At 36.8% G+C, this 26,426-nt stretch overlaps 2 long non-coding RNA genes across 6 annotated transcripts in view; both read right to left on the bottom strand.

Annotated features, from left to right (window-relative positions):
- Positions 1-26,426, bottom strand: part of LOC110344879 (uncharacterized) — a 465,109-nt gene that overhangs the window by 326,629 nt on the left and 112,054 nt on the right. The gene's annotated exons all lie outside the window — the stretch shown is intronic.
- The window catches only part of LOC147829064 (uncharacterized), an 87,082-nt gene that overhangs the window by 2,968 nt on the left and 57,688 nt on the right, over positions 1-26,426 (bottom strand). The window contains exon 2 of the long non-coding RNA XR_015449607.1: positions 1-26,426. This exon is cut by the window's left edge and continues 2,968 nt beyond it. This is a non-coding gene — a long non-coding RNA (uncharacterized LOC147829064).

Here is a 26,426-nt window from a genome sequence, read left to right as displayed (position 1 = left end):
ATTCTCATGTTTACTATGGCAGTAGTGACAGGAGTGTTTCAACCAAGTTGTCTATCAGCAGATGTGTAAATAAAGAAAATGTGGTACATATACACCATGGAATATTATTAAACTATAGAAAGAATGAAGTTCTATCATTTGTAGGAACATGGATGGAACTGGAGGATGTTATGCTAAGTAAAACAAGTCAGGCACAGAAAAACAATTGGCATGTGTTCTCACTTATATGTAGAAACTAAAAAGCCATTCTTAAAGTAGGAGAAAATAGGATGGTTGTTGCCAGAGTGAGGAGGAAGGCATGGGGAGAGAATGGTTAAGAAGTAAAAAGGTTTTTATAGAGAAGGAATAATTTCGAATGTTCTGTGGCACAGTAGAATAACTGTAGTAGACAATGGTTAATTTATATTCCAAAGTAGCTAGTAGAGAGAATTCTGGATGTTTTCAACACAAAGAAATGGTGTTCTGAGGTTATGGCTACTCCATTTACCCTGAACTAATCATACCATACCCCACAATTACAATGTGTCAATTAAAAATTGTGAAGAAAGATGATGGGTTCTATTCTCCTAGCTCACCTGCCCAGGGTGAGTAAGGGGGAAAATCCACTACTAATCTGTGATCTGATACAAATACCAGTCTACCCAAGCATCCATGAGCAAACTCCACCTGGATGTCCCAGACAGGTGTGGCTTCACCTCCATCCATGTGAAGCTCCCCACCCACTCAGGAGAGGGTGGTTGTCAGTTCCCCTGGGAAGAAGTGTCACAGCAGCTGAAAGTGTCTCACTGCACAGTTTGGTGCCTCTTGAGAGGAAGTGAATACCTGGCTGCCTGTATACTGCTTGGGGTTAGCAAGGGAGACCACCCATGAAATGCTGAATTGATTGCTAAAGTCCATTTGTGGCTGCCCATAGATCTCTGTGAAAAGATGTCGAGATCACTAAAACATAGTTTGCTTATACTACTGCTATCAGGTGAACACAGTTATCCTAAGAACAGTGTATGTAATGTTTCTGTGCCTGATTAAATTTCAAAAGCCCCTTCCTTCATGCCTGGGAAAACATGATTTGAAATAAGACCTACTGAAAGGTGTCTATTAACGCTGCTAATGAGCAGATATAATTTTTGTCACTTGCAGTTGACACTCGATATGGCTTTGGGCTCATATTTCAGAGAATATTTCCACATGAAATTCATTCTAGCAGAAATATTTCCTGACTACTGACCTGAAGTAGCTGGCCAGGATGTGTGTGCTTCACAGCAGATGTCAGATTGGCCTGAGCTCATCCTGGGGGCAGGAGTGTTCAGAAAAGCAAATTCTTTAGCTGAGAGAATAATCTTATGTGATGTTTGACCACTCCTAGGCATGGCAAGGGCAAAGATAGCTCCAAGTTGCTGCAAGCTCTTGTACAGAGGCCTCTACTTTCTCAAACTTACCCAGAAAGTGTTTCTATTGGGCAGAGAATTAAGTCTACCAATAAGTTCCACAAAATATTGAGCACACCATCAATAACATATTAAACCATTTGTGATCATGATGGCATTGATAGTGTTGCAGAATTTGTCAATTCACTATGCCAGGGAACGTATGACTAAATGAAAGTTTCAGAGGGATGAAAAGAGCATAAAGTAAGAAAGTATTTTAGGTCATCTACAGAAGCTCCTTGCCCTCACTCATTACAATAAAGTACTGGTTGCTCCATATTACTCATGGGATGAATCCCTTCTGAAGAGGAGACATAATTTTTCCTAGGTTACAAATGAAATGAAGAAAATATGGACACCTGGTTGTTGTACTGTAAAATAGGTGCTTATTTATTTAAGCAACCAAAATTCTTACTGGATGAAGACTCCAAGAGGAATGGCCTCTATTGTAAAATACAATAGCAAGAACAATTCTTCCTTTGATAACCTTATTATATATGAAGAGTTTAAGACATCACAGAGGACAATTTCTGAAATACTAAATGAGCTTCATTTGTTTTCCAAATACTTTAGCTCTTGTATTTTTAACTTAATTTTTGAACATGGGAAGCATGATTTTTATTCATTATGATATTTTAAGCAGTGCATGAATTTCCCACCTTGGTCAAACTAATCTTTCTTTCATACAACTGTAAGGAGCTACTATGCCTAAAAGAAGAAAGCATGAATGAAACCAGCACTAAGTTTGCAAGTGTGGTCATCATCCATAGATTGCTGGATAAAGAGTAAAACGCATAACTTTCTAAAACTTAAGATTAAGTCTTGATATCCCTAATTAACATTTCAATCAAACAAACATATATTGAAAACATATGGGCAAGGCCCTCTGGAGAATATGAAAGTGGGTAAGATCCATTTTTACCTTATTGCTGAATCTCAAGAACAAAAATATTCTTTAGCAGAAGGTAGGATATAACAGTGCCTAAAAAGGTAACAACAAACTGCTTTGGGATTCTGAAGAAAGAAACTGCATTGTCCTTAGGGGAAGTCAGAGTAATACTTGTGAAGGAGCGGCAATTGAGCTGAGCCTTGAGGGATGGCTAAACTTCTGTTAGAGGGAGAGGAAGTATATTGCACAGGAGGAGAATAGCATGAACCGAAAATCACAGAGCATGTAGTTGGGTTACTGGAGTGGAGATTAGTAGAATAAGAGACGAGAGATAAAACGAAGAAAGTACATTATCGCTCCTTGCAGAAATTCTGTGGGAGTATATTAAGGACTTTGACCCTTATAATACAAGCAGTGAAAATTACTTAGCAAAGAAATGACATGACCAGAGCTATACCTTACCAACAGCACTCTGCAGTGATGCACAAAACAATGGAAAGACCCCGAGATAGAGATAAGACAAGAGGCTATTATGATGAAATGAGAGATAAAGGAAGACTAAACTAAAGTCAACAAGAAAAGCAAGAAAAGGGATGTTAGGAGGCAGGGTAGGGTCAGGTGTTGTATGTGTTCATGCTTAATATGTGCAGTCCACAAATATTCACTGAACAACTATTAGGTGAGACTTCACTGTTGCTAAAATATGACAGTGAAAAGACATGGGGCCTTTGCTCCTCTGAGCTTACCGTCTAGCACAGGACAGAGACAGATAAAGATGTAACAATTACAGTATAAACATACATAATAAATATAAGTACTGTAAGAAAGAGTGCTCTAGGAAGGAGGGAAGAACACGTAGAAGGTTCAGAGATGAAATGGAATAAGTGTGGTGCAGCGGAAGCATGAAGCAAGTAGCAGTTCAGCCTGGCTGAAGAATGGAGCAGACCACAGCAAGTAGCTGCTTTAAAATCTAGCTCATGCATCTTAAGAGCCGTATCACATTTTTTAATGTTAAGTAATTTAAATTGAAATATCACACATATCTTGCAGCTACTTTACAAAAAGTAGGCATAGATCAGTGGCTTTTTCAAAAATTCACTTTAGTTTCAAATAAATAGCTTCTTTTTCTTTGAATTGTCAAAGATGGATTCGAATTTTTCACTCTTTTGGCACAAATCTCTTTATTGTCTTTACCTGAAGTAATTCTGAGATGAAGACCAAAAGAAAATAATACAGGTAGTTGCCATGAAGTAAGCAGCTTTGTTCCACCGCAGCACTGGGACAGATATTTCTAGTTTGGATGCAGGAGGGTGCATACTGAGACAGCTGAAACTATGAATGTGGGTATCAGTTTAAAGAAGTGGACATCAATAAAGCATTATCCCTGCCTGTCTGTCAACAAAAGGAGACTTATTCAGAATTTCACATATGTGAAGAGGTAGAGTACTGAACTGTGGAAAGCAAAACGGCAGAGCAAAAAAGAACCTAGAGATGGAAGAGGTCTTACTGAAGGAATTTGATTGCTTCTAGGAAGCAAAGTGAATGTCTAGCTGAGAATGTAGTGCTGTTGGCTACAGCTCTTAAGAGCAATATTTCTTACTCTGTCAGAAATTGAAGGAAGACGCTGAATCACCCCGCTGCAGACAGGCAGGTCTTCCCACACCCTACTGAGGTCCTGAGTCCCATGGAATACGCCGAATCAGCCCTCTGCAGACAGGCAGGTCTTCCCACGCCCTACCGAGGTCCCCAGTCGCACGGAACATGCCAAATCAGCCCGCTGCAGATAGGCAGGTCTGTGCACACCCTACCGAGGTTCCGAGTCCCATGGAAGACACCGAATCACCCTGCTGCAGACAAGCAGGTCTGCCCATGCCCTACCGATTCCAGAGTGGCACGGAACACAATAAATCACCCCACTGCAGACAGGCAGCCACCTGGTTCCACACTACAAAGATGCAGAGGACACCAGACCACCAGACCACGGTACTGAGTCCTGTTGCTCCCGGCTCAGAGGTAGGGGCTTCTGAGCCGCCGTCCCACTGTTCCTGGTCCAGAGGAAGGGGCTTCCCAGCCACCATCCCTCCTGCTGCTCCCAGCCCAGAGGAAAGGGCTTTTGGGCGACTTCTGTCCTGCTGCTCCTGGCCCAGAGGAGGGGGCTTCTGGGCCACCATCCCTCCCAGTGCTCCCGGCCCAGGGGTAGGGGCTTCTGTGCTGCCATCCCACTGCTCCTGGTCCAGAGGAAGGGGCTTCCCGGCTACCATCCCTCCCGCTGCTCCCAGCCCACAGGAAAGGGCTTTTGGGTCACCATCCCTACTGCTGTTCACGGCCCCTGTCGCACCTCACCCAGCTCAGAGGAGGTAATCTGTGCAGGCACTAACAGCCCCTCGCCCCAGTCGAAATGAGAAAACATGTAAATAAGTCTCAAAACCAGACTTCCAGATCACCTACAGCAACCACAAAGGGAAACAAGATGGAACACTCTGATACTCAACCACCTGGACTCCCTGAACTGGCAAAAAAAAGAGGAACCGGAAAAAATAAAATCAGAAGTAATTTCTCAGATAACAGGAGAAATTGTGAACCCCTAGTGCAAGACATGATTAATAAATCTAGAGAGGAGCTGAGGAACATGACGGAATCCCAACATAAGAAACAAATAGAATCCATAAAACAGATGCAAATACATTTCCAGGACATGAAAAACTCCATTGAAAGTCTACACAGCAGAATGAGCCAATGTGAGGACAGAATTTCAGATATAGAAGATAAGATTGCAATTAGTGACCAGGAAAAGAAAAATTGCTTCAAAATTATAAGGGAACATGAGAAATCAATCCAGCAGCTGCTAAATGATGCAAAGAAGAATAACATAAGATTGACTGGGCTCAATGAAGAAACAGGAGAGAGTGCAGATGACATAAAAAAATCTCTTCACAGAAATAATGGCAGAAAACTTCCCAAGCAGGGGAAAAGAGCTTGACATACAGATAAGTGAGGCATATAGGACTCCAAAGAGCCTTGATCAAAAAAAATCTACACATAGGAATATAATTGTTAAGATTCCAGAAACACAACAGAAGAACAAAGTTCTACAATCAGAGAAAAGAAACAAATCACATACAAAGGAAAGCCCATCAGAATGACAGCAGACTTCTCAACACAAACCATCAAGGCAAGAAGAGCTTGGAGTGACATACTCCAAGCCCTAAAAGAAAACAGCCTCCAACCCAGATTGATGTACCCTGCAAAACTATCTTTCAAAATGGATGGAGAAATAAGATACTTTCATGACAAACAGCACCTTAGGAACTTCATGAACACCAAACCAGCACTCCAAAGAATTTTACACAATATCCTAGGAATAGACATTGAGGATTACACCCCAGGAAGGAAAGCAGAATGAACTCATCTGGCATGACAAGAAATTAAATGTAAATGGGGAGAACCCAATAAAAAGAAAAAGTCATGGCAATGACAAGTCAATACGTTTCAGTTATAACCATCAATGTTAATGGTCTCAATTCACCAATCAAAAGAAATAGACTGGCAGAAGGGGTCAAGAAGCACAATCTAACAATATGCTGCATACAAGAAACACACTTAATTCAAAGGGAAGCTCATAGACTGAAAGTTAAAGGGTAGAAAACAATACTCCATGCGACAGGAACCTGAAAAAAAGCAGGAGTAGCTACCCTATTTACACATAAAGTGGATTTCAATCCAACACTAATTCAGAGAGACAAAGAAGGCCACTACATCCTTATAAAGGGAACAATATAAGAGGAAGAGATGACAATCATAAATATCTATGCAACAAACACTAGTGCACCCAACTATATAAAACAAATACTAATGGACATGAAAAGTCATACATACAATTGTAGTGGGGGACCTCAACACCCCATTGTCACAAATACATAGATCAACTAGACTAAAAATAAGTAATGAAATACTAGAACTCAATTGAACTCTTGAACAAATGAACTTAACAGATGTTTACAGAGTCTTAAACCCACAAAATCAGAATACACATTCTTCTCAGCTGCACATGGGTCATTCTCAAAAATAGACCACATACTCACACACAGAACATGTTTAAGTAAGTGCAAAGAAATTGAAGTTATCCCCTGTACATTATCAGACATTAGTGTGATGAAATTGGAGATCCATAGCAAAAGAAACTCAAAAAATTTCATAAACACGTGGAAATTGAACAACACACTTCTGAATAACGAGTGGGTCACAGAGGAAATTAAAGAAGAAATCAGACAGTTCCTTCAATTAAATGACAATGACAATACAACATATCAGAATCTATGGGACACAATGAAAGCAGTCTTATGAGGGAAATTCATAGCAGTGAATATGCATATTAGGAAAATAGAACAAGTCCAATTAAACAACCTGATGCTGAACCTCAAGCTTCTAGAAAAAGAAGAGCAGGACAACCCCAAAGCTCATACAAGGGAGGAAATTATAAAGATCAGAGGAGAAATCAATGCAATGGAGACTAAGAGAACCATATCAAAAATCAGTGAAGCCAAGAGTTGGTTCTTCGAAAGAATCAACAAAATGGACAAACCTTTGGCCAACCTTGTCAGGAAAAGGAAAGAAAAGGCCCAAATCCATGCAATTAGGAATGAAAAGGATGAAATTACAACAGACCCAGCAGAAATCCAGAGGATCATCAATACCTACTTCCAGAACCTACACGCCAATAAGATGGACAACACAGAAGAAATGGACAGATTCCTAGATATATATGAATTTCCAAAGTTGAACGAAGAAGACCTAAAATTTCTAAACAACCCAATATCAACCAATGAAATGGAAAATGTAATTAAAAACTTATCAACTAAGAAAAGCCCAGGCCCTGATGGCTTCACTGCTGAATTCTACAAGACATTTAGAGAGGAACTACTGCCACTGCTGTTTAAACTCTTCCATGAAATTGAAAGGGAAGCAATACTCCCAAATTCATTCCTGGAAACAAGCATCACCTTGATCCCCAAAGCAGAGAAAGACCCAACTGAAAAAGAGAATTATAGGCCAATCTCACTAATGAACATAGATGCAAAAACCCTTAATAAGATAATGGCAAACAGAATGCAGAAGATCATCAAGAAGATCATACACCCTGATCAAGTGGGATTCATCCCAGGGATACAGGGATGGTTCAATATACGAAAATCAATCAATGTAATACATTATATCAATAGAGCCAAGGACAAAAACCATATGATTATCTCCATAGATGCAGAAAAAGCATTTGACAAAATCCAACATGCATTTATTATAAAAACCCTACAAAAAATTGGAATAGATGGTCTCTACCTCAAACTGATAGAAGCCATCTATGAAAAACCAACAGCCAATGTCATACTGAATGGTCAAAAACTGAAATCCTATACACTAAAATCAGGAACAAGACAAGGATGTCCACTATCACCATTCTTATTCAATATAGTTCTGGAAACATTAGCCACAGCAATTAGACAAGAGAAAGAAATAAAAGGAATAAAGATAGGTAATGAAGAAGTCAAATTGTCATTATTTGCAGATGACATGATACTCTATATAGAAGACCCCAAGAACTCCACCAAAAGTCTTCTAGATTTAATAACCAAATTCAGTCAAGTAGCTGGTTACAAGGTCAACACACAAAAATCAATAGCTTTCCTCTACACAAATGAAAGACTCACTGAGAGAGAAATAGGGCAAATAATTCCTTTCACAATAGCATCCAAAAAACTGAAATACCTAGGAATCAACCTAACAAAAGAAATCAAAGACCTCTTCTCTGAAATATACGGGACTCTGAAAAGAGAGATTGAATATGATATCAGAAAATGGGCAGACATCCCCTGTTCCTGGGTAGGAAGGATTAATATAGTGAAAATGGTCATACTTCCAAAACAGCTATATAGATTCAATGCAATTCCATTTGAGATCCCAGCAGCATACTTCACAGACCTTGAGAAAATAATCCAAAAATTCCTTTGGAACTAGAAGAGACCCAGAATAGCAAAAGCAATTCTAGGTAACAGAGACGTGGCAGGGGGTATCACAAACACCAACCTGCAACTATACTACAATGCTACTGTGATAAAAACAGCATGGTACTGGCAAAGAAACAGACTTGAGGACCAGTGGAACAGATTAGAAGATGCAGAAACAACGCCAGACACACTCAGCCACCTCATCTTCTACAAAGGAGCCAAACACCCTCACTCAAGGAAAGATAGCCTCTTTAATAAATGGTGCTGGAAAAATTGGATTTCAACTTGCCAAAGATTAAAACTAGACCTGTGTCTCTCACCATGCACTAAACTAAAATCAAAATGGATTAAAGATCTAAATATTAAAATAGAAACTCTGAACCAGTTGGAACAGAGGTTAGGTAGAACCCTTGAAGACATCGGTGTAGGAAAAGATTTTATGAACAAAACCTCAGTTGCCCATGAACTAGCACAAACAATCAACAAGTGGGATCTCTTCTTATTAAAAGGCTTCTGCACGGCAAGAGAAACCACCAGCAGTGTGAAGAGACAACCCACAACGTGGGAAAAAATCTCCACCTGCTCTTCCTCACACAAAGGTCTACTGTCTCGAATCTAGAAAGAACTTAAAAAGATCAGACCTCCCAAATTTAAAGACCCAATCCAAAAATGGGCATCTGAAATGAACAGACATGTCTCAGACAAAGAAGTAGAAATAGCAAATAAATACATGAAAAAATCTTCAACATTACTGGCCATTCGAGAGATGCAAATGAAAACAATGCTGAGATTCCACTTCACTCCAGAAAGAATGGCTGCTATCATGAAATCAACCAATAACAAATGCTGGCAGGGCTGTGGGCAAAGAGGAACCCTGTTCCACGGCTGGTGGGAGTGTAGACTGGTGCAAGCACTGTGGAAATCATTGTGGAGATACCTCAAAGAACTAAGACTGGAAGTCCCATTTGACCCCGCTATTCCACTGCTGGGGATCTTCCCCAAAGAATTAAAAGAATCATACCACAGTGATATATGTGTGCCCATGTTCATAGCAGCACAGTTTGTAATAGCTAAAATTTGGAAACAGCCCAAATGCCCATCAACTGGAGACTGGATAAAGAAAATGTGGTTTTTTTATAAAATGGAGTACTACTCAGCCATAAAAAATGAGAAATTAGAGACATTTATAGCTAAGTGGATGCACATTGAGGTGATACTTTTAAGTGAAATAAATAGGACACACATGTATAAATACTGAATAGTTTCTCTGGTGTGAGAAACTGAAAGTGTAAATAAGGACTAAATGTGTAATAGGTAATGCAAAATAGGAAGAAAAGGGGCAAAGGGGAAGGAAGTGGGAGGGCTAGGGGAAAGGATAGAAGGGAATGGGATTAATATGAGAAAATGGAAAAATAGGAACAAAATCTTTGTAAATAGGGAGGAATGGAGGGGTTGAAGGGAGGGCTGGGCAAGGGTGAAAAATAAGAACCAAGAGAGACTATGTAAAGGTGCAAATTTCCAATGATGAATGTCATTATATTGTATACCTAAAATGTACCAATAATTAGAATGAATAGTCGATAATGCAAAATAGGAAGAAAAGGTCCAAAGGGGTAGGGGGAGGGGGAGGGGCAGGGGAAAGGAAAATGATGAGAAATGGAAAAAATGGAAATAAAGTCTTTGTAAATAGGGAAGGGTGGAGGGAGTGAAGGTAGGGCTAGGAATGGGGAAAAAATAAGAACCAAGATGCATTATATAAAGGTACAATTCCCAATGAGAAATGTAATTGTGTTGTATACCTACAATGTACCAATAAAAGAATTTAATTAAAAAAGAAGAAAAATATAATACAATTGTAATAATAAATGATACTAAAAACAATTGGGTGATAAGAAATAACATGAGGTTTGAATTTTTCCTTTTTTCCCCGTTACCAGGAATTGATCTCAGAACCTTGCACTTGCCAGGCAGGCATGGCTCCACTGAGCTACATCCTGTAAAAAGCAGTGAATGACAAGATTTGCAACTTGCTATGTTATTATTCTAGTGATGTGGCCACCATGCATAATTATCGATCATTACAGAATTATATATCTTTCCAATCATCACAAAGTTCATTCAGAAAATGGTGGCCTACAGTAAGTACTGCCTTGGGATTTTTCATGTGCAAGTTTGCATTACTTTCTTCCTCTTCCCTGACTTACAATCTTGTCTTTAAAATATTTGCGTTGTTTTTAAATTGTGAAATATATCACATATGTAAAATCCTGTATAGTACTTTGCTTGTTTAGTGTAAAGAGTGTTAATGAGAAGATACCCTCTCCCAGATCAAGAAATACAATGCTGCTAAACCCTCTGGAATATCGTGCATCCCCCCCATCACATTCTCATCCTTTCCCCTTGGAGTTAAACAGTATTTTTAAGTTAATCCTTTTTTTTGTTTCCTTTACAACTTTCTTATGTGTACCACTCTAATCGAGGTATGTTATTAGTACTATACTCTGATAACTGTATGTACAGTACTTCTGTGCATTTCTCCTTTTCTTACCTCAGGTTTATTCATGATAACAATTTTCATAGTTCATTTCACTTTTAACTCTTGCATAACAGTCCCTTCTTCAGATACTCCATAATGTATTTACCGAAACTTCTATCCTCATGGCTTTTGTTTTGCATTGCTTTGCTATTACAAACCATGGTGTTCTGAAATACTGGCATACACTTCTTCATTGATCTCTCTCATAGCTGAACATCTAGGCCCTAACAACCAATTGATTCTAGTCCTGTCTTTTCAGGAATGTTATAAGGAATTAGCCCTTGAAAGCGGGAGATGGGGACTTTCTCATAAGATAATTTATTTACATTCCCAAATAATAAAGGGAGAGGCATTGCTCTCTCAAAGGAATTCCAAGGTAATAAAAATAGAGATGTCTTCCTCTTCTCTCTAGAGAGATTTGTTTAGATTTTAGACTAATAGCATAATGGAAGGGAGGAAGGGCAGCTTTCCCAGGAGCCCTTGCATCAAATTATTCTCTTAATCTCAGGATTCCTCTCTCCAATGTATTCCCATTGTTTGTAAAGGCGACACGTGACCTTCAACTCAATATTTGTGGGATTTGGAGCTACAAAGTTACTCTGTTGCTTCTGCTGTGAATAAGAAATTATAATTTGCTTCTTACTCTGACATCTCTGGTCTTCCAACCAGCATCTATGAAACTATGACTGAGTAACTTATTAACCTGCAAACAAGATGCAAGCTGAAACCCTTTCACAGTTCCTGGCATCATGGCCTAACACCAGTGTTCCTGTCCACATCTCTTGGAACATTTGGTCAAGAATTTTTTCAGGATACATGTTGAAGCAGAACTCCTAGGTTATACCTTTGCCAGATAGCACTAAACTGTTTTTGAAAGGTGGTAAAGCTAACGTGCACGCTATCCAATAATTTTAAAGAGATTTTGGTTTTATTTCTTCATCAGTAGACATTTCCAGTTTATTAAATTGTTCTCAACCTAATGGGTATGAAATGACATTTTAGGGTGGTTTTTACGTGCAATTCCCTGATCGAATGCAATTGAGTGATTTTTGACATATATATTGTACCTGTTATAGCTTCTTCTTCCAAGAGAGGCCACTTGATGTTTTTTTTCTATGGTTCTATTATGTTGATAATCTTTGTCTAGTTAATTTCAAGGAGTTGTTTGTTTCTAATGGAGCCTGGTCATTTATTAGTTGTTTGAGTTGCAAATATCTTCCCTTCATTTCTTTATCATATCTTTTAATAATCAGACATTTTATTTTAATGCAATAAAACAATGTTTTTCTTTATTCTTTGGGTTTTGGGATCTAATTTAAGAATTATTCCCTCCTCCTCAGATTATAAAATTATCTTTCTATTACTGTCATTTGAAATTTAAAGTTTTATGTTTAACATTTGAATTGTTGAGCTATCTGGAATTGATTTCTATGTATGTCAAGGGGTAAGAACCCACATTAGTTTTTTCTCCGTACATAACAAATCATCAGAGTACACTTTGAGGCTGTTGATCCTTTTTCTGCACTGACCTACAAATGCCAGTTTGTCATATATCAAATTTTAACATACAGATAGGCCTATTCTTATGTTATTAAGTTCCACTTGTCTATTTGCCACTCCCAGCCCCAATGCTAATTATACATTGCCATAGTTAAATGATTATCATAGTATTACAATAAGTCTTGTTTGCAGGTATGGAAGCTTTGAGTCCCTCATTTTTTAAATATGTTGCTTTTCCAAATATGTTTTACAAGTAGAATCAGCTTGTCAATTTACATGAAGAAAAGCAACTATCTTAATTAGGTTTTAACTAGAAGTGTTATCTAGTCATACATCAATTTGGAAAGAATTGCCATATTTACAATATTGAATATTTCAAACCATGAGCATGTTCTATTTCTCTCTCATTTAAATTTTACCAAACAAAAATTTTATACATAGTTTGCTAAATTTATACCCAGGTATTTATTTTTGACATTGCTGTTACTGTTGTAAATGGCAATGCTTTTTAAAATATATTTTCTAATTGTCTGTTGAAGTGTAGAAACATACTGAATTTTGATATACTGCTAAACTTTTATTAATTCAAATAATTTATCAATTATTACAGATTTTGATATAAAATTATATTACTGATGAATAATAGTATTTTCCCCTTCTTCTTCATTATTTTTCCCTTTCTTTTTCCCCTCAAGATTTTAATTTATTCTTCTTGCCTTAGGTCACTAACTAATGCCATCTGGAAAATTTTGCATGTATGTTTTGATAGTAGGCATCCTTGTTTTTATTCTTTAATCTTAAAGAAAACTTTAAGAAAATTCTCCACTGAGCATGATATTACTATAGTCACTTTAAGAGATTCTGAATATTTTCTTAGACTCTAGTTTGCTAAGAGACTCATATGAATTTTGAATTGTACAAAGTGATTTCCCTTGTCTAGTGATATAATCATATAACAAATTAATAAAATGAATGAACTTTTTATTGAAACAGATTTAGATCTTTATACTCAACTTAAATTTTACATACTGGACAATTCAGATTGGTAGAATTCTGTCTGGAGTTTTTGTATGTTTTTTTGGAGTGAAAGTGACCTGGGATTTCCTTTTTTTCATGCTGTCCTTTTTTCAGTTGGGCATCACACATTTCAGTTTCATTTAATTCCTTCACCAGATCTTTCTGAGTGTTTGGTACATTAACTGCTGTTCTGGGGATTTGGAGAAATCACAAAGAAGTCAAGATCTGTGCCCTTACAGAATTTACCTTTTAACATGATAAATAATAAATGTAGTGAATAGTTAAACTATATATTAAAATGATTGTTATGAGGGAACAAATGGAGCATAGGAAGAAAAGAACTAGAGATCCAAGTGAGGGGCAAGTCATAATTTCATAGAAAGAGTTTGGGGTAGTTGTCATTGAGAAGTTGAGGTTTGAAGGAAACCTCTTGTGACTATCTGAACAAGAGCAGTCTGGAGAAAAAGAAAATTTGCTGCAAATCTGCTAAGGCAGGAATGTCTGTAATGTGTTCCCAAAACATTAAGGACAGCAATGTGGCTGCATGGATTAAGTGAGGAGAAAAGTCATAAGATACGAGGTCAGAGAGGTGCATAGTTGCCTTCCATGGATCTTGTGGGCCACTTCCTTTGAATTTGACTTTTCATTGAGGGAAATGTAAGATGTGAGTAGAAACAAAGTGCTCTGGCTTATATTTTGAGAGGCTCATTCTGTCTACTTACCGGGCTGAAAATGAACTATAGGAAGGCAAAGGGAGGAGCACAGGCCTTTCCAAGACTATTGCACTAACCTAAGAGACCAGACACAGTAGGAGAGTGGTTGAGAAAATTAGGTTGGTTTGCTTTTTTGTACCAGGGATCGAACTTGGGACCTTGTGCTTGCAAGGCAGACGGTGGAACCACTGAGCTAAATCCCCGGCCCAAAAATAGGTAATTTTTTAAACACAGATTCAACCTCATTTCTTGCCATCTTGGATTTGGGATGCAAGAGGAAGGGTGAATGATGATTCCAACGTTTTGGTCTGAGCCACTGAGATGGAAAGTCTGGGAGGAAGTTGGTTTGGAGGAAAGTGGGGGGAAACTGGGAACTCAGTGATGGATCTTGAAGTGCCCCTCAGACAAAGCAGAGAAGGCTAGGGACAGCTGGGCATGTGTGTGGAGTGCAGGCCCAAGGGAGACATGTGTGTGAGTGAGCATGCACCAAAATGTGAGTGTAAAGAACTACGAACTGTTGTGTGCCCAGGCTCCTGAGAAGCGATTCAACAAAATAAACATTTGGGCTTGAAGTTTTCAAACCATACACAGTTTATGAATTCAGGCCCTAACTCCTCTGAATATGAGCTCATGGTAAGGGATGCTTCAGAAACTCCTTATGCTCTCCTTTTTTACCCAGATCCCTACCCTAACAGGACATGGACCAAATCTTCAGCCCCATCTCATAGCTCCCCAGACTTCTCATTTGATTTTTCTGCACAGCTTTCCTAATCCCTTAAAATGTAAGGTATGGGCCACTGGTCATACACACTTACCCAGGACAAACTTAATACTCAAGATTTGTATATTCTCTTCATTACTGTCTGACAAAGAATCACTTCACTTTCCAGCAACTTAACAGTGCATTAAAATTATATTTTAAAGCCTGGTGCAGAAAGATGAGTAGCACACAATCTTACTCATGCGTGGAGTCAAAAAAATGTACTGTGTTCAATTGAGGGTGGAATGGTTGTTAGCAGAGACTGGAAGAGGGAGGGACGAGGGATGGTTGATTGGTGGGCATTAAGCTATAATTAGGGACAGGATGCTCTGGTATGCTCTTGCACACTGGACGACCAGAGGTGACTACAATGCACTATGCATTCCAAAACACTAGAAGAAAGGATTTTGAAAGTTTTCACAAAATGGAAATGATAGAAGTTTGAGGAAAAAGATAGGTTTAGTCTGACTTGAACATTCCACAATATATGCAAGTACATTATCTCATTAATATTTACAGTTTTTAATGTCAACTGAAAACTAATTTAATCTAATAAAAATAAGTAAATAAACTGTATTTCAGCTATAATTAATAGATAATATCCCTAGATAGATGTTTAGGAATGTTTAAACAGCTATATTACCCTAGTAAGATTTTCTGTTAGATTGGTTGCAGGATATGAGAAATTCAAGAGTCAGGGGTAACTATAAGGTTCCAGACTGGCAAACTAGTCATTTACAGGAATGGTAAAGATCTGTGGATATATAACTCCACTAGCAGAGGTTGAATGCAAAATCAAGAGTTGAAGCAGTATATTTTGGAGAACATTTCAGAACTTACTAATGCAAACGAGTTGCCTATTTCAAAGTAATCATCCTAGAAAAACTTTCATTTATTTCAAAAATGCTGGCATTTTACAAACATTTGGGAACTCCTTTTTACAGAATGCTATTAAAGTCTGTATAATCTTTTTTCTTACTATCCTCTCCAGCAGTAAATCTCTGTCTATGAGGATGAATTTGATTTGTTTGGAAACATTCGAAAATAATGTAATACTGTGTCTGTTGAAAATAGTGGTTGATTAAAATAGAGAATTATCGTGTTGGATCTAATATGAGTGTGATCATAATTTAATAACCAGCTTTAGTGATGTCTACACTGCCTTGTGCATGGTTGAACACATGTGATCAATGTGTATTTATTGATCATGACCCTCCTTACAGCACGATCAGTGACCCTGGCCAGAGGGAGTCACAATCACACACCATCAATCTGAATGAGTAATAGTAAGGAGAAAGAGGACTCCACACACTTTCTAATATATCTTGCCCCTTTGTTTATCCACCAGAGCTCAGTCTAACCCTACTGAGGATAGTGCTTGTCAGTGCTCCGACTTTGAATGACAAACTCTTCGCATAACCTTCAGGCACAGCTTCAGTCCAAGCCTATCATGGGCAGTCCAGGGAATCCCTTGGCAGCAATAAATGTCTCATATTCATTCTTCAAAGGACAACAGTGTGGCTCTCAGACCTAAAGAAAACCACACACAGCTCTATTTTAAATGCTGCTGATTCCTCTCCCAACTGTCTTCACTTTAAAGAAAAAAAAATCAGGTGTTCTCCTTATCATTTATTTTTTCATCTATTTATGTCCTTTTTGTTTTCTTTTCAGTTTCAACCTCCTAGGTAATTGCATTGTAAATAATCTTAAATTATTCTCAAACCCATTCTAACATGATTTTCATGAATTTCTGCTTCTATAACAAATATATTTGTCTTAGCTTTTGTGACAGTGTTAATAATTTTGTATCATTGTAGCATTAAAGTGATTCTATTAATTACAATAAAATATACACTTCCAGTTCTGTAATATGTAGTTTAAGAAAAAATATAGATATTTCCATGAAAGAATTCTAAAATGAAAACAGCAAAGGAATGTGATGTTTGACTGCCTGTACCACATAAATCAAGTATTTGTAGATAGCTAAAGTGATTGAATTAGGCTTAACCAAGTTATGTTTCTGATTTTTCCCATGAAAAGTCATAGTAATACCAAGCTGGATTAAGAAATACAAAATTAAATATACCCAAGTGATCATAATTATATTTTAAATATAATTTTTAAAGAAATGATGATTTAAAGATAAAATACACTTTATATTCACAGGAATAATTCTTACAATGCTTTTTTAACATTAGAATATATGTTGTGTAAAGTAGAAAACTTAAACAAATTGATGGTAGGTCTATTTCTAGTTCTTTGAAGAACCATCATAGTATTCTCCATAACAGTTGTGCTAATATATATTCCTACTTACAGTGTTTCAGAGTTATTTTGTTCCCAAATTCTCACCAGTGGTTATTTTTTGACTTTTGGTAATAACTATTTTAACTGGAGTGAGATGACATCTCATGGTTTGGCCTTCCGTTTTCCTGATGATTACACTATATATTAAAACACTCATGGGGCTGGGGATTTAGCTCAGTGGTTTTGTCGCCTGCTGCACAAGCGCAAGGACCTGAGTTCAATCCCTGGTACCAAAAACCAAACAAACAAAAAAAAACCACTCATGGCCATACCACTGCTTCCAGTGCAGAGGAGGTGAGCCACACAGGCACCAGCAGCACCCCCCCAAACACCTTCCAATCCTCCCTCCCTATCAAAATGAGCAGACATGTAAACAAGCCTCAAACCCAGATTTCCAGATGACAAAGAGCAACCCCAAAGGGAAACGAGATGGAACACTCTGATACTCAACCACGTGGACTCCCTGAACTGGCAAAAAAAAGAGGAACCGGAAAAAATGAAATCAGAAGTAATTTCTCAGATAACAGGAGAAATTGTGCTCATAGTGCAAGAGATGATTAATAAATCTAGAGAGGAGCTGAGAAACATGATGGAATCCCAACATTGGAAACAAATGGAATCCAAAAAAAGGATGCAAATAGATTTCCAGGAGATGAAAAACTCCACTGAAAGTCTACACAGCAGAATGAGCCAATGTGAGGACAGAATTTCAGATATAGAAGATAAGATTGCAATTAATGACCAGGAAAAGAAAAATTGCTTCAAAATTGTAAGGGACCATGAGAAATCACTCCAGCACCTGCTAGAAGATGCAAAGAAGAATAACATAACAGTGATTGGAGTCAATGAAGAAACAGGAGTGCAGATGACATAAAAAAACTGTTCACAGAAGTGATGGCAGAAAACTTCCCAAGCAGGAAAAAGAACTTGACATACAGATAAGTGAGGCATGTAGAACTCCAAATAGCCTTGATCAAAAAAAATGTGCTCATAGGCACATAATTGTTAAGATTCCAGAAACCCAACAGAAGAACAAAGGTTTATAAGCAGTTAGAGAAAAGAAACAAATCACATACAAAGGAAAGTCCATTAGAATCACAGCAGACTTCTCAACACAAACAATCAAGGCAAGAAGAGCTTGGAGTGATGTATTCCAAGTCCTAAAGGAAAACAGCCTCCAACCCAGATTGATGTACCCTGCAAAACTATGTTTCAAAATTGATGGAGAAATAAGATACGTTCATGACAAAGAGAAGCTTAGAAACTTCATGAATACGATACCAGCACTCCAAAAACTTTTATACAATATCCTAGGAAAAGACAATAAGGATCACAACCCCAGGAAGCCCAGCAGAATGGGCTTGATTTGAATTGGGCATGACAAGAAATTAAATGCAAAAGGGGAGAACCCAACAAAAAGAAGTCATGACAATGATAAGGCAATACGTATTAGTTATAACCACCAATGTTAATGGTCTCAGTTCACCAATAAAAAGAAATAGACTGGCAGAATGGGTCAAGAAGCAAGATCCAACAATATGCTGCATACAACAAACACACTTAATTCAAAAGGAAACTCATAGACTGAAAGTTAAAGGGTAGAAAACAATACTCCATGCAACAGGAACCTTAAAAAAAGCAGGAGTAGCTACACTTTTTACACATAAAGTGGATTTCAATCCAACACTAATTCAGAGAGACAAAGAAGGCCACTACATCTTTATAAAGGGAACAATATAAGAGAAAGAGATGACAATCATAAATATCTATGCAACAAACACTAGTGCACCCAACTATATAAAACAAATACTAATGGACATGAAAAGTCATATATACAATTGTAGTGGGGGACCTCAACACCCCATTGTCACAAATACATAGATCAACTAGACTAAAAATAAGTAATGAAATACTAGAACTCAATCGAACTCTTCAACAAATGAACTTAACAGATGTTTACAGAGTCTTCCAACCCACAAAATCAGAATACACATTCTTCTCAGCTGCACATGGGTCATTCTCAAAAATAGACCACATACTCACACATAGAACATGCTTAAGTAAGTGCAAAGAAATTGAAGTTATCCCCTGTATATTATCAGACCATAGTGTGATGAAATTGGAGATCCATAGCAAAAGAAACTGCAAAAATTTCATAAGCACTTGAAATTGAACAACATACTTCTGAATAACCAATGGGTCACAGAGGAAATTAAAGAAGAAATCAGACAGTTCCTTCAATTAAATGACAATGGCAATACCACATATCAGAATCTATGGGGCACAATGAAAGCAATCTTATGAGGAAAATTCATAGCAGTGAATACTTATACTAGGAAAACAGAGTGAGCCCAATTAAACAGCTTGATGCTGAACCTCAAGCTTCTAGAAAAAGAAGAACAGGACATACAAAGCTCATACAAGGGAGGAAATTATAAAGCTTGGAGCAGAAATCAATGCAATGGAGACTAAGAGAACAATACAAAAAAATCAATGAAGCTAAGAGTTGGTTCTTCAAAAGAATAAACAAAATTGACAAACGCTTCACCAAACTTATTAGAAAAATGAAAGAAAATCCGCAAATCCATGCAATTAGGAATGAAAAGGGTGAAATTACAATGAACCCAGCAGAAATCCAGAGGATCATCAATACCTACTTCCAGAACCTGTATGCCAAAAAGATGGAAAACACAGAAGAAATGCACACATTCCTGTGTATGTATGAATTACCAAAGTTTAATGAAGAAGACCTAAAACTTCTAAACAACCCAATATCAACTGATGAAATTGAAAACGTAATTAAAAACTTATCACCTAAGAAAAGACCGGGCCCTGATGGCTTCACTGCTGAATTCTACAAGACATTTAGAGAGGAACTGCTGCTGCTACTGTTTAAACTCTTCAGTGAAATTGAAAGGGAAGCAATACTCCCAAATTCATTCCTGGAAGCAAGCATCACCTTGATCCCCAAAGCAGAAAAAGACCCAACTGAAAAAGAGAACTATAGGCCAATCTCACTAATGAACATAGATGCAAAAATCCTTAATAAGATACTGGCAAATAGAATGCAGAAGATCAGCAAGAAGATCATACACCCTGACCAAGTGGGATTCATCACAGGGATGCAGGGATGGTTCAACACATGCAAATTAATATATGTAATACACTATATCAATAGAGCCAAGGACAAAAACCATATGATCATCCCAATTCATGCAGAAAAAGCATTCGACAAAACCAACACACATTTATGGTAACAATCTTACAAAAAATTGGAATAGATGGTCTCTACCTCAATCTGATAAAAGCCATCTATGAAAAACAAACAGCCAATATCATACTAAATGGTCAAAAACTGAAATCCTTTATACTGAAATCAGGAACAAGACAAGGATCACCAATTATGTTCAATATAGTTTTAGAAACATTAGCTATGGCAATTCGACAACAGAAAGAAGTAAAAGGAGTAAAGATAGGAAATGAAGAGGTCAAATTGTCATTATTTGCAGATGACATGATATTCTATATAGAAGACACCAAGAATTCCATGAAAAGTCTTCTAGACTTAATAACCAAATTCAGTAGAGTATCTGGATACAAGGTCAACACAAAAAAATCAATAGCTTTCCTCTACACGAATGACAGACTCACTGAGAGAGAAATAGGGCAAATAATTCCCTTCACAATAGCATCCAAAAAACTGAAATACCTAGGAATCAACCTAACAAAAGAAATCAAAGACCTCTTCTCTGAAATATACGGGACTCTGAAAAGAGAGATTGAATATGATATCAGAAAATGGACAGACATCCCCTGCTCCTGGGTAAGAAGGATTAATATAGTGAAAATGGTCATACTTCCAAAACTGCTATATAGATTCAATGCAATTCCAATTGAGATCCCAGCAGCATACTTCACGGACCTTGAGAAAACAATCCAAAAATTCATTTGGAACAAGAAGAGACCCAGAATAGCAAAAGCAATTCTAGGTAACACAGACATGGCAGGGGGTATCACAAACCCCAACCTGAAACTATACTACAAAGCTACTGTGGTAAAAACAGCATGGTACTGGCAAAGAAACAGACCTGAGCACCAGTGGAACAGATTAGAAGATTCAGTAACAATGCCAGACACACTCAGCCATCTCATCTTCTACAAAGGAGCCAAACACCCTCACTGGAGGAAAGATAGCCTCTTTAATAAATGGTGCTGGAAAAATTGGGTTTCAACTTGCCAAAGATTAATACTAGACCTGTATCTCTCACCATGCTCTAACCTAAAATTGAAATGGATTAAAGATCTAAATATTAAAATAGAAATGCTGAACCAGCTGGAACAGAGAGAGGTTAGGTAGAACTCTTGAAGACACTGGTGTAGGAAAAGATTTTATGAACAAAACCTCAGTTGCCCATGAACTAGTACAATCAACAAGTGGTGTCTTTTCTTATTAAAAAGCTTCTGCACAGCAAGAGAAACCACCAGCAGTGTGAAGAGACAACCCACAATGTGGGAAAAATATTTTCACCTGCTATTCCTCAGACAAAGGTCTACTATCTGGAATGTATAAAGAACTTAAAAAAATCAGACCTCCCAAATTTAAAGACCCAATCCAAAAATGGGCATCTGAAATGAACAGACATTTCTCAAAGAAGTAGAAATGGCAAATAAACATGAAAAAATGTTCAAGATTACTGGTCATTTGAGAAATGCAAATGAAAACAACACTGAGATTCCACCTCACTCCAGAAAGAATGGCTGCTATCATGAAATCAACCAATAACAAATGCTGGCAGGGCTGTGGGGAAAGAGGAACCCTGCTCCACCGCTGCTGGCAGTGTAGACTGGTGCAGCCACTGTGGAAATCAGTATTGAGATATTCAAAGAACTAGGACTGGAAGTCCCATTTGACCCAGCTATTCTCCTGCTGGGTATCTTCCCCAAAGAATTAAAAGAATCATACCACAGTGAAATATGTGTGCCCATGTTCATAGCAGCACAATTTGTAATAGCTAAAACGTGGAAGCAGCCCAATTGCCCATCAACTGGAGACTAGATAAAGAAAATGTGTTTTTTTAAAGATAAAATGGAGTACTACTCAGCCATAAAAAATGAGAAATTAGAGACATTTATAGCTAAATGGATGCATATTGAAGCGATACACTTAAGTGAAATAAATAGGATGCACATGTATAAATATTGAATAGTTTCTCTAGTGTGAGAAACTGGAAGTGTACATAAGGACTATATGATATAACAGAAATGTGAAATAAGAAGAAAAGGGGCAAAGGGGAAGAGGAAGTGGGAGGGGTAGGGGAAAGGAAAGAAGGGAATGGAATTAATATGAGAAAATGAAAAAATGTAAACAAAGTCTTTGTAAATAGGGAGGGATGGAGGGGTTGAAGGGAGGGCAGGGGAAGGGGGACAAATAAGAACCAAAAGAGATTATGTAAAGGTGCAAATTTCCAATTATGAATGTCATTATATTGTATAGATAAAATGTACCAATAAAATTAAAGAAAAAGAAGAAAAAAAATTTAAAAAATAAAACACTCATATATATGAAAACATACATTTGTATAAAATACGATATATAAAAATTAATGCATAGTGGGTCAAGGACATAAATATAGGGCATAAACCTATAAAACTCTTAGAAGGCATAAGCCAAAGCTTTACAGCATTGAATTTGGGAATGAATTTTTTAGATATTGTATCAAAGATACAGACAACAAAAGAAAAAGTAGAAGAACAGACTTCATTAAAATATTTAAATTTGTATATCTCAAGAAAGTATCAACAGAGTTAAAAAGCATCCCACAGAATAGGAGAAAATTTTACAAATCATATATCCCATAGGGGCTTAAAATCCAGACAACATAGAGATCTAAATTTCAACAACAAACAATCTCATAAAAAATGGGAAAACTGGGGCTGGGGATTTAGCTCAGTGGTTCTGCCACCTGCTTTGCAAGTGCAAGGACCCAAGTTCAATCCTGGGTATCAAAAAAAAAAAAAAAAAAAAAAAAAGGGAAAATCACTGGAGTAGACATTTCTCCAAATAAGATATATTAATAGTCAGTAAGCACATGAAAAGATGTTAAACATCACTAATCATTAAGAAAATGCAAGTCAAAACTACAATGGCTTCCCACCTTACACTCATTAGCATGGACACTATTTAAAAAAAATAGCAAGTGTTGTGAAGCAATAGGCCCATTTGTCACTGTGGATAGAAGTGGAAAATCATACAGCTGCTGTGGAAAACAGTATGACAGAGCCTCAAAACACTTAAAACGAGTTATCACATGATTTGGAAACTCTACCATTGGACGTGTACCCAAGAGAATCACAAGCAGGGTCTCAGAGCAATATCCGTACACTCATGTTCCTACCATCATTCTGTGCAATAGCTAAAATGTAGGTCTTCACTGATGAATGAATTGGTAAGAGAAATATGGAAGACATACACACCATGGAACATAATCAGGCATGAATGCTCAACCTCAAGGATATTCTGCTATTGAGATCAACTAGTCATGAAAAGAAGAATACTGTTTGATTCCACTTACATTAAATACTTGGAACGGCCAGATTTTTAGAGACAAAGAGTAGAATGTTGGTTGCCAAGGACTATAGACAGAAGGGAATGAAAAAATCACTGTTTGATCGATACTGAATTTCAGTTTTACAAGATAAAAAGACTTCTGGAGATGGATGGTAATTATGATCATATACCATTATGAGTAAATAATTGTACTAAACTGTACAATTAAAATGGCTATGGTGATGAAGTTTATGTAACTTACTACAGTAAAAAATTTGGGGAAAAAAAGAAATAAAAGAATAGTATGAAGGATAGTAAAAAATGCAAATAAGTGACCTTTGGTCATTATTTCTTTTAGAGACTAAAGATAAAAACAAGGTGAAAGTGTTACTATTTTCAGAAAATGGGTTAGTTTCTCTCCTCATAAAAAATAATTGTTATAATTGAGATTACCAAAAACTTTGCTGATGCCAATAAGCCATTAGCTGAAAAAGAAAAGAAAATTAAGCACTGATATTAACATGAATAGAGGAATAAATCAGGGTCATAATTAAATTTATAACTGCCCAAATTAGACGGTCATTGGAATTTAGATATACTTTGTTAGAACATCACTTTTTGCATTTCTCTGGCATCTTATTTCTTTATAATCACATTAAAAGTTAAAGTAATTTCAAGTACACTTTCATCACCTGTGCTATGTTACGCCCAACAATGCTATTCCAGCATGATTATTTTAAAGCATTATATAAAATGATTGAAGTTATTCAAAATAGACTTTTAGAAATAGTGAACAAAAACAAAGTATTTCTAAAAAACTAAAAAGAGAACAAAAATGACAAAAATAATGAACCATGTTTGTAGTAAAAAGTATCAAAATGATCTTGCAAGAAAATGCCTAAAAGCAATGGTAAATACAACCAATATTTAAAGAGTTTGAATTATTCTGATCAGCAACAATTGTTTTAAAGCTTGAGGACATTTCTGATAAATATGGCTTTAAAATTCCATAGTTACAGGAGCTACTGGCTTAAGATAAAAGATCCTAGTGAATTTCTGGATGAATTCCAGTGAAATCAAGTTCTAGTAGTGTTACAGCATAGTTCCTTTCTATTGACTTGGCATCTAGGTCATTACTGTCCAAAATAAAGCAAGCAACAACCAGAAAACAAACAAACAGAAAATTTTGCCTAAAAATGCATTTAAACTTCAGGTATCTACCTGATATATGCAAGAAAAAAGTAGGATAGTAAGTATCCTAGAAAATTATTAAGAAGATTGAAGATATCAGTTCAGTGCTATGCAAAGCTAAGTACCACCAGGACCAATCTCTGGTACCCCAAGGATCACACCTCAAAATAAATGACAGAGGCATTTAACTGCAGTCGCCTAAGTCCAGTTCCTGCTACAAGAAAGTGTGGGAAAGTAAAGATTACATATATAATATATCTAACACTTTCTCCTTCCAAGATTCATAACAGAAGGATTTCAGGCAAGAGTTGACAAGAGAAATGGCCAAAAATACACTCAGAAATCATTCTGGCAGAACTGTGATGAGATATCCAGATAGAGTCACAATAACTCGATACTAGATTGTATTGTTTCTTGCACTAAACCTGAACTTCTTGAAGGCGCCAGCTATGTCTTAATTGCACATGTCTTTAGCGCTTGGTACAGAGCCAGACATTCTCAACCAGTGTTTGGTGAATGAAAAGAGAAAGGAATAAATATTGTAACTAAGCACTCTTACTCCAGAATGGTAATAGGTCTTGGGGTGACCTGATGGCATCCAATGATCTATTAATTAGAAAGAGTAATAAGCCTGGGATACCCTTATGATTCAGTCATGTCTCGATAAGTTTCCCATGTATGATTTCCCAGACCAGAAGGTCATTTTTGAAAATCTAAAAGCACTCTGAAATATTTAATACCGATGACTCTGTCTTCTGGGATAGGACAGATTCTGGGAGGTAAGCCTAAAAATTATAGATATTTCATTTTTGGTAAAGTGTGCTTCTTGTTATCCTTTTTTAAACCACCCACCCTAATTTGTCAGCTTTGGCTCTTGGAGAAAAATTAATGATTGATCCAGTGAAATGATTCATTACACATTCAAACAAAGAATTCTTATCAGAATGTGACTAATTGGGTCCCTTCTCTTCCAAAAAAAAAAAAAAAAAAAAAAAAAGACATGACACACAAATTGAACTTTTGGTGGCCAAAAAATAGCAAAATCCATGACTTTTCAGGTTCAAAAAGTTTTCTGCATTTTATGATTAGATGTTTTCAAATATTTCATCATTATCAGACAGACTAAAAATAAATATTCAAAAGAGGCTACAGGATCATCTTAAGGGACCTTGAAAAGGGGATCTATTTGTTACTCTGAGGTATTGTAGAGAAGACACATAATTCATTAAACAAAGTAATTTGCAAATCTATTAGCTTAAACCTATAGAATTTTAGGAATATGTGCAGAAGTGTTTCCTACTCGGTAAAGTGTGAGTTTACTTTCATTTTAGCACTAGTTAAAAATACACATAAAAATACATACTGTTTAGAGAACACAACTACCTACACAAGTCATGTAGCCTGAACAGTGTAAGTATTCCAGCACACAAAGATAGCTTTAGAAAAGTATTTGTTAGTTTTTAATTTTAAAAAAATATTCTGCTGTATTGTCCATTGAATTCTCATAGCTCTTTTTAGTTGAGAAGCAGAATAATCCAAAAAT

This window comes from Heterocephalus glaber, unplaced genomic scaffold, assembly GCF_053883595.1.
Source record: "Heterocephalus glaber isolate CG9 unplaced genomic scaffold, H.glaber_assembly_v1.0 deba00000768, whole genome shotgun sequence".
Classification (NCBI taxonomy): Eukaryota; Metazoa; Chordata; class Mammalia; order Rodentia; family Bathyergidae; genus Heterocephalus; species Heterocephalus glaber.
Note: the sequence above shows the minus strand (reverse complement) of the source record. Positions and strands in the feature narration are given on the sequence as shown.